This window comes from Gossypium arboreum, chromosome 3 (genome assembly GCF_025698485.1).
Source record: "Gossypium arboreum isolate Shixiya-1 chromosome 3, ASM2569848v2, whole genome shotgun sequence".
In the NCBI taxonomy this organism is placed as follows: domain Eukaryota; kingdom Viridiplantae; phylum Streptophyta; class Magnoliopsida; order Malvales; family Malvaceae; genus Gossypium; species Gossypium arboreum.
This window is the reverse complement of record NC_069072.1, coordinates 44,857,443-44,865,863: the sequence shown is the minus strand read 5'-3', so window position 1 is coordinate 44,865,863 and position 8,421 is coordinate 44,857,443. Positions and strand designations below refer to the sequence as shown.

At 31.6% G+C, this 8,421-nt stretch overlaps 1 long non-coding RNA gene across 1 annotated transcript; it reads left to right on the top strand.

Annotated features, from left to right (window-relative positions):
* The first annotated feature begins 237 nt into the window (after nucleotides 1-237).
* LOC128290104 (uncharacterized) lies at nucleotides 238-7,798 on the top strand. The gene is made up of 3 exons (XR_008279747.1): nucleotides 238-466; nucleotides 6,833-6,915; nucleotides 7,476-7,798. It is a non-coding gene; the product is annotated as an uncharacterized LOC128290104 (long non-coding RNA).
* The last annotated feature ends 623 nt before the right edge of the window (nucleotides 7,799-8,421 follow it).

The window sequence follows — 8,421 nt, the reverse complement described above, 5'->3', positions numbered from 1 at the left end:
GGGTAAATTTGAAATTTTGGCTAGGAGTGAGTTCGAAGATTTTGATGTGTGGTAACTTGAAAATATATTCGGATATGGCTTTTTGAAAATTTAATCAATTTGTGAAAATAATGTAGGAAAGACCTTTAATTTTAAACTGTGGTCTATTTTGAAATTTGAGTTAAAATTAAGAGCACCAGAAAGGTAAATATACCAAAGTTTTCAGAGTTGCCCTATTCTTCCCCCACCTATAGGAGACTTACGAAACTTTCTTCTTCCCCACTTTTTTGGCTGTCCCTTGAAATCCCCAAGCATCATTCATCTATTTTAATCTTCATTACTTCAATTCCTTTGATTTTCATCATCCTCCAAGTAATAAACCTCCATAGAATTCCATAAGGAGCACCAAAAACACCATTAATTTTGCTATTATTCAACTTGTGAGTTTTCTTAGATTTGCACCAAACCTTCATTTTCCCTAACCAAGGTAGTTTTTCGTTTTCCTAATAGTTTTTTTTTTATGAACTCTAGCTATTTAAATCAAGTTTTTATCTATTGAATTAAAGGTTTTGTGTAAATGTTAAAATTTGGGGCATTAATGGTGAAATTCGGGATTTCGAATGAAATCGATGTTTCAAAGTGTTTTTTTAACTTGTTTTGATGTGATTAGAAAACTTTCTTTAAAGTTTTGTTAAAAGTTTTTAAGGTTTTGTTAAGTTTTTATGAAAAATGGCTATTATACGTCGAAATTTCGGAACCAAGATTCTGAGTAGTTTAGAGTGCTTTGAAGGTTGAGAATAAATCTTAGGTAAGTAATTAAATGACTGGAATCAATTTTAAGCAAAGAGAACGAGTAGGAATTGAGATTTTTGTGTTTTGGCTAAGTTATTTGAAAATTTCAGTTCCAAGAGGAACTAGCTTAGGCCTGTGTTTTTGGTTGATTTAGGTGAGTCTATTGCTGAATATTAATTGTGTTTGCTATGTGATCTATTTTGGGTGAATATTTAGAACTATTGGAGCCTTCAACAAGCATGGTGAAAGGAAATGAAAAACTAATTTAAGCTTTCGGCGACTAGGCGAATACATGAACGATGAGTGTTTGGAATTGTTGCTTGTAGACAAGATTCATAGTGTTAAATTGGAGTTTAGGAGTAACCTAAACCCCTATCCTAAGTTCTGAGTGTAAGATTTCTTATTTCTCTCGTTAATTTTGCGAGATATGAGATTATGCAATGTGGACAGTATTATGATGTGTTATTGTGATATAAGTTATATGTTTGTGATAACTATTGTGAAAAGTGCTAGTTGTAGGCATGATAAACATGCTGAATGAAGGTGATGATGTTGTGTTAGTGATGTAAATGTGTAGTGAAAGTGTGTAGAAAACAGTAAGTATAAATGTGTTTTATTGTGAATATTTTGGCCTTACGACTTTTTAAGATCGCTGGATATAGTTGACATGCCATAATATTTGTGAGTACTCACTCTTGTGTTGTGATTTGGGGCATTGAGGCTCGGGATACTTTTGGAGAGATAAGGGAATGTGAGCTCAACTCCATTCACCGGGATAAGTTGGTGTGTTAGAGAGTGTTAGCTAAATGCTACGCTTTTAGGATATGTTCGACTTTTCGAGTCAATGGTGTGTTGGATAGCCGTGTATCCAATGTGTGGTGGTAAAGCCCACTTTTATGTTTCATAGCCTTAAGTGCCAATTTATCATTAAATGAAATATTATGAAATGTGATTTATGACTAATTAGGTGATTACAAAGTTAAATGAGTTGATAGTTGATGGATGAATATTCTAATATGTCACTTTAGTTAGATATGTATGAAATTGTGCTTTAGATGTTCTCATTTAATAAATGATATCATGTTTATTGGTAGCTTTTTTGATCATTCACTTAGCTTGTTTAAGCTCACACACTCTTTTCTAAACCATTGTAGATAGTTGTGTTTTCGGTGTGGGCAGTGTAGAATTCAAAGGAAGTGATCCAAGTTAGGCTTAGTGTTTGAGTAGGTGATATTATTGCTATTATTTTGAACTGAGGGAATAAGACAATATGGTAGAATATTGGTTGATTATTAACGTAATGTTTTAAATGTTTGTTTTGATTTTAATACTCTTAGGATTTATGAATGTTTTTATTAATTTATTGGTTTGCTTGGTTGAAATTATTGATGTTGCTATGAACTGCAAATATGGATATTTTGATGTTGAATATTGAAGTTATGGATAGATATTGAAGTGATATGTGACTAAGTATGTGAAATGTCCTGTTTTGCTTTAATTTTTTCTGAATTGTACAGAGGTACCGATAATTGAGGCATATGTATCGATACTTCTAAGTTGAAACAAATGTGCAGGAAAACAATAGCTCAATTTGGTATCGATACCAGTTCACATGTATCGATACTCGGGATAAAAGTATAGATACTTTTGTTTTGTATAGGTAATTTGTTTGATTTTAAATTTTGTAGAAAAATAGAATACTAAAAAGGTACCAATTTTTTATACAGTATTGATACCCATTTTGAGAAATATCGATACCAACAAGTGTGTATCGATACCTACATGACTTCTTTGGAAAATTTTGTAAAAGGTCCCTAAGCTTGTTTTTAACTTATTGTAAGATTGTTTATTGAATGTTTAGTCAATGCTAATTTTTCCTAGAGTATTTTAGATTTAAACTTCTATATCTATTTAATTGTGACGATGATTGTATGTAGACGAGACTATGTGAAATGTGAGCATTTGTGATGTTTGATGTAGCGTCTTGTTATTCAGGCTCGACAACCGAGCCGAGTATAGGGTGTTACATAAATGCACACTTTTGAGCTAACATATACATTTCTTTTATTTTCTCTCATCTCATTATTCCAATTTGGAATGATTTATTTGTATGCATTAGGATGAAAAATGAAAAATAATCATCTCTTTTATTTTCTTCTCTCTCACTTTTCTTCATTACCAAATGCACTTAAAATTTATTTTATGTCCACTTTTTCACTCCCTCCTCCCATCCTTCCAGTTTTCCACTCAACCGAGCGCATCTTTTATGTTTATATATTGCATACACAAATAATTATACTTATCTAATATAAAAATAAATTAATGTATTTATTTCTTTAAATATGTATGATTGAATCAAAATTAAAATTTCATGTATATATTAGAACCACAATCAAAGTTTCATGTATATAATTGCCAAATCAAAGTTCTTGTATCAAATTGCATATTGAATCAAAATTCATGTATAATTTTGATATTTATTCCTTATATTTTTGTGACAAATAAATAGTCTAATTACTTGATGTTGGAGAATATTGCACAATATTTCTTTTGGATAGAAGTGTAGGATCAACTTATTGTTGTTGAACTATCACAGCTTTGATAGTTAAAATAAGGTGACACAGATGAGGCGCGAACCAGGTTGCTCTCTTGAGACAATACACACCTTCTCACTGATAATACCTGGTGCAAAGAGATTTTATTGCACAACATCCCCTAAGAAACAACAAGCCCAATCACCCATTATACAGCTTGCTAAGTTGTACAAGTTAGAAGATAGAAGCTTTACCAAAAACAACATTTTTTTCACCCAATTAATTAAAACTCTTTAAAGGACTGAGAGAGGATTATTTTTATTTCTCTTGAAAAAATGAATACAATTCTTATGATTATATGCTTCTTATTTATAGGATAAGTTTTAAGCAAAAAAGTAAATGAACCATTAAAAATTTCTAAACTTGAATTAAATATATGGAAAGAAGAACTTACATTTTTAAAGTTGATATTAAAGCTTTAGCAAACTTAAAAAAAAAAATGTTGCATTTAAACTTTCTTTTAAGTCAAACATTTATAAGATATAAAATGTTTTTCTTTTTATGTACTATTTTTTTAGATGAAGATAGAAAGCAATGCATCCCAATGGCTTAAATTAACACTTAGTGTTCAACAATATTTGCTCCTAAGCCAATAGTGAACTAAGTCTTGAACTAAGGTTGCTTTAGAGAAATAAAGTATGATGTCACACGTATAGATTTCCAATGCCCTGCAATGAGATTTGTAAGGTAGCACTTTATGGCCATTTGCTTTATCCCGATTATAATGAGTGTTCTAGAGAATAAGCCCTAATTCTTATAGGAAACGACCTTACTTCCATACTCATATAAGCGGGGTTATCAAGAATGCTCTTATAAATCTACAACTCACTCAAACGAGCTATAGACCTCATTAAGAGTATAAATATACTCAACCTTTACAACTGTTATAGGATTCATATGCCACATCATGGGAGAGATTTATTTATATGTGCATGTCATCAAACGACTCTATGATTCATTTTTTTTTTCCTTTGAACCTAATTATTGGGATCTGCAATCATTATGTAAGGTATCTTCATAGTTGATTTTTATTCTTGTTTGGGCTTTAGTCTTATCCCCTTTGATGTATCCAAATATTTTCTCTAGCTATAGATTTTTATTAAGTGATATGTAAGATTATCACCACTTTGAATATAGTCAACATTAATGGTACCATTAGTTATATAAGATCTCATATGGCATTGCAGTACTATCACAATGGATTAATATAGGTGGTATTGATTTTTCCCATATTGGAATCTTAAATAAAAGATCTCGTAACCAACCTTCACTGGTTGAGGCTAATGTTGTAAGTTTAGCCTCTAAGATGGAGTTTTATATAATTTGTTGCTTTTAAGATTTCCAACAAATTGCTCCACCTCCTAATATAAACACATAGCCAGTGATAGGCAAGTTCTTCCAGTTAGCATAATTGTATTATTCAAGTATAGTAGGATACTTTTGATAAAGTATACCATAACTTAAAGTCCTTTCTAAATACCTCATCACTCGATTAATTACATTCCAGTGTTCTAAGTTTGGTTTACTTGTAAATCTAACTAGCACCCCTACAACATAAGCTATGTTAGGTCGGGTGCAATCAGTGGCATACCTCAAGATATCAATAATACTCACATATTCTTTTTGGTTACATACATCTTGATCATTCTCCATAGAAAAAAAATGTTAAATTGGATCAAAAGGAGAGCACAAGTGTTTGCAATAGAAAATTTTATATTTTTTCAAAAAATTATCAATATAATGAGTTTGGTCTAGAAATATACCATTTGAAGTCCTTGTGATCCTCATGCCAAGAATTACATTTGCTTTCCCTAAATCTTTCATGTCAAAATGAGTTATGAGTAACATCTTGGTAATATTTATAATCTCTCGATTTGTTCCAAAAATCAAGAGATTGTCAATATATAAACAAATTATGACATATGAATTGTTATTTGATTTGTTATATATGCACTTATCACTTTCATTGGTTTTAAAATCATTAAAAATTAAACAAATGTCCAATTTCTTATGCCGCTATTTGAGGGCTTGTTTTAAACCATATATTGATTTTAACAATTTGCACACTTTATTTTCATTACCTAACACAACAAAACCTTAGGTTGCTCCATGTAAATTTCTTCTTCCAACTCACTATTTAGGAAAGTCATATTTACATCCATTTGATGGATTATCAAATCATTCATACCAGCAATTGCAATTAGAACTCTTATTGATATTATTGTGCTTACAAGAGAAAATGTATCTAAAAAATCTGTCTTCTTTTTCCTAATGCCTTTAGCTACAAGTCTAACTTAATATTTATCAATTGAGCCATCGGGCTTCAATTACTTTCTCAGTACCCACTTATACTCTAGTGGTTTACAGCCTTATAGTAAATCTATTGGAAAAAATGAATTTTTTTTGGAAGCTTTGAGGCATGTTCTCGATTAGTAAAGGTGGATATTTGAATCATAAAACTATGGTTTTATATTCTACTTCATGAGACCTTTACAGCGATATTTCATATGCTCAAAATAGTTGAGTGATGAATGAGAAATTGATACTTAACGTAAGCCACTTATGAATTATGTTGAAGAAAATGGAAAGCTTAGTCCCACATTGGTTAGATATCAAGTGTAGAATATGTTTATATATGTGAACCAACTTGGTGGTTATTGAATGACTAAACTAATACTCTCTTTCACGTGCAAGGGGGTGCAAATCCAAATGTGTGCTAGATGTTAAAAGTGCTTATTTGACTTGGCTTTATAATTAAGAGGTCCTTATGTGGTTATTATGCCATTTACATAGTTAATAGACATATATGGCCTTATTTCAAATGATTTTTATATGTATAAATAAAGGGCAAAATGGGTATTTGTTTAATAATTATTAGTTAAATAAAACAAAGCATAAAATAAAGCCATATTCATCTTGTTTTACCGAAAAATAAAAATAAAAAGAAAAGAGAAAGCTCACCTAGGGTTCGGCACTTTGAATTGGTGAAATAGGTATGTATTTTGCTCGATTTTTGATAATTTCTATGTTTTTGTAATCGTTACTTTGTATATTATCGAACCTATGCCTCAATTTCTAATTTTGTTGATGATTTTGAAATGTGCCATGGATGAATTTATGAGCTTTGTGATGTTATATGATAAAATATTAAAGTTTGATATTGTGTTTACATGTTTTGTCTTTGGATTTTTGATGAAATTGAGTATTTTGGGCGAAACTGTAAAAATGTTATTTTGAGGGACTAAAATGTGGAATAAATAAAATTTATAGACTTGTATGAGAACTATGACAATTCGGCTAAGCTTGTATACAAGCAAATTTTGTGTATTTTGTGATTTTGCGAATTAGGGACTAAAGTGTCAAAATGTGAAAACGTGAGGGCTATTTTGCAAAATGCCCTAATTGTGTGTATATGGATTGGTTTGAATGATTTATTGAATAAAAGGGTTAATTTTGAATACATATAGATCAAGAAAAGAGGAATTCAGACGACTGAGGGAAGTCGAAGATTGTAGAGTAAACAGTCCGAGTCGACAATTCCAAGTACGAGGTAAGTTCGTATGTAAAACAAGATGTTGAGTATATTTTGATGTTTTGATTATACATAGATTGCATATATGTTTGGTTTGGATGAATACGAAGATAAAACAATAGTATTTGGCATTAAGTGTGCGATTTAAACTAGCTTCGGCTATATGAGGCACTAAGTGTGCGATATCGACTTAACTTCGGTTAATTGAAATGGCACTAAGTGTGCGGAATCGTTTTAGCTTTGGCTAACCTTTACGGCACTAAGTGTGCGGATGTTTAAAGTACAAATAATTTACGGAAAGTCTTAAAATGTTCAAACGAGAGGTGAGAATGAAAGTGAATAAGTACGGAAAGATTCAAGTATGTACGATACCTATGTGGTAGATGATATTATGTATGTGAAGTTCATTAAATTAGTATGAGAATATGGATTATGTTGGTATAGATTTGATAGATGATTTGAGAATTTGTAAATACTTATGTGTTGATGTTTTATGTTTTATATACTGTTGATGATTTTAGTACAAGCTTACTAAGCTTTTGAAAGCTTACTTTGTGTGTGTTTGCATTGTTTTATAGATATGGAAGCTACTGCAAGCTCGAGGATCGTCAAGAATCATCACCACACTATCGAACCTCATTTTGGTACTTTTGAAAATGTATATTTTTAAGTATGGCATGTATAGGCTAGTAGTTGTGGGATTATGTTTTGTGATGTACATACTTAGCCATGTGATTTGGCTAGTTGGTGTTTAAACTCATAGTTGATAATGGCTTATGGTATGTGATGTTAATGTGCAATTGTGGTATGTTTTATTTGGACAAAAAAAATGGTAAATGTTGGTAAGTTTTGATAAGTTTAGCATGAGATTGAATGATATATGGAAGGAAATGTTTTGGTATGATCTTACTTTATGTTTGGCATGAATTGGTAAGGTTTATGAGTATGAAAATGGTTGATATTGTTATGATATGAATGATGAATTTTTTTGGCATAAAAATTGGCTGAAATGGTGGTGCAAATATGCTTGTTTCTTTGCTTGTAGGATTGACCCAAATTGGGGTCCCAAATTGGCTAATCAAATGGCCTATTTTTGTCCACACGGGCAGAGACACTGGCGTGTGTCTCAGCCGTGTGCGACACACGGTTATGTTGCACGGCTGTGTGTCCCTTGGAGTACCCTACAATTGTAAGTTAGGCCCGAACATGGCCAAAGCACACGGGCATGTGGCTAGCCATGTGGCTTAAGTCAGGCTCGACTAAGGCTAAGGCACACGGGCGTGTCTTGTAGCCGTCTGAACAAGTCAATAGCTATGCCCTGTTTTTCCACGGCTTAGACACACGGGTGTGTCTAAGGCTGTATGAGGCATACGGCTTGTTCACACGTGCGTGTGACCATTTAAAAATTGAAAAATTTTATAAGTTCTAAAACTTTTACGTGTTATCAATTTGGTCACAAATGCATGTTTAAGTATTGTATACTCGATTTTATGTTCTTAATAAATGTGAATCAATGACTTTTAC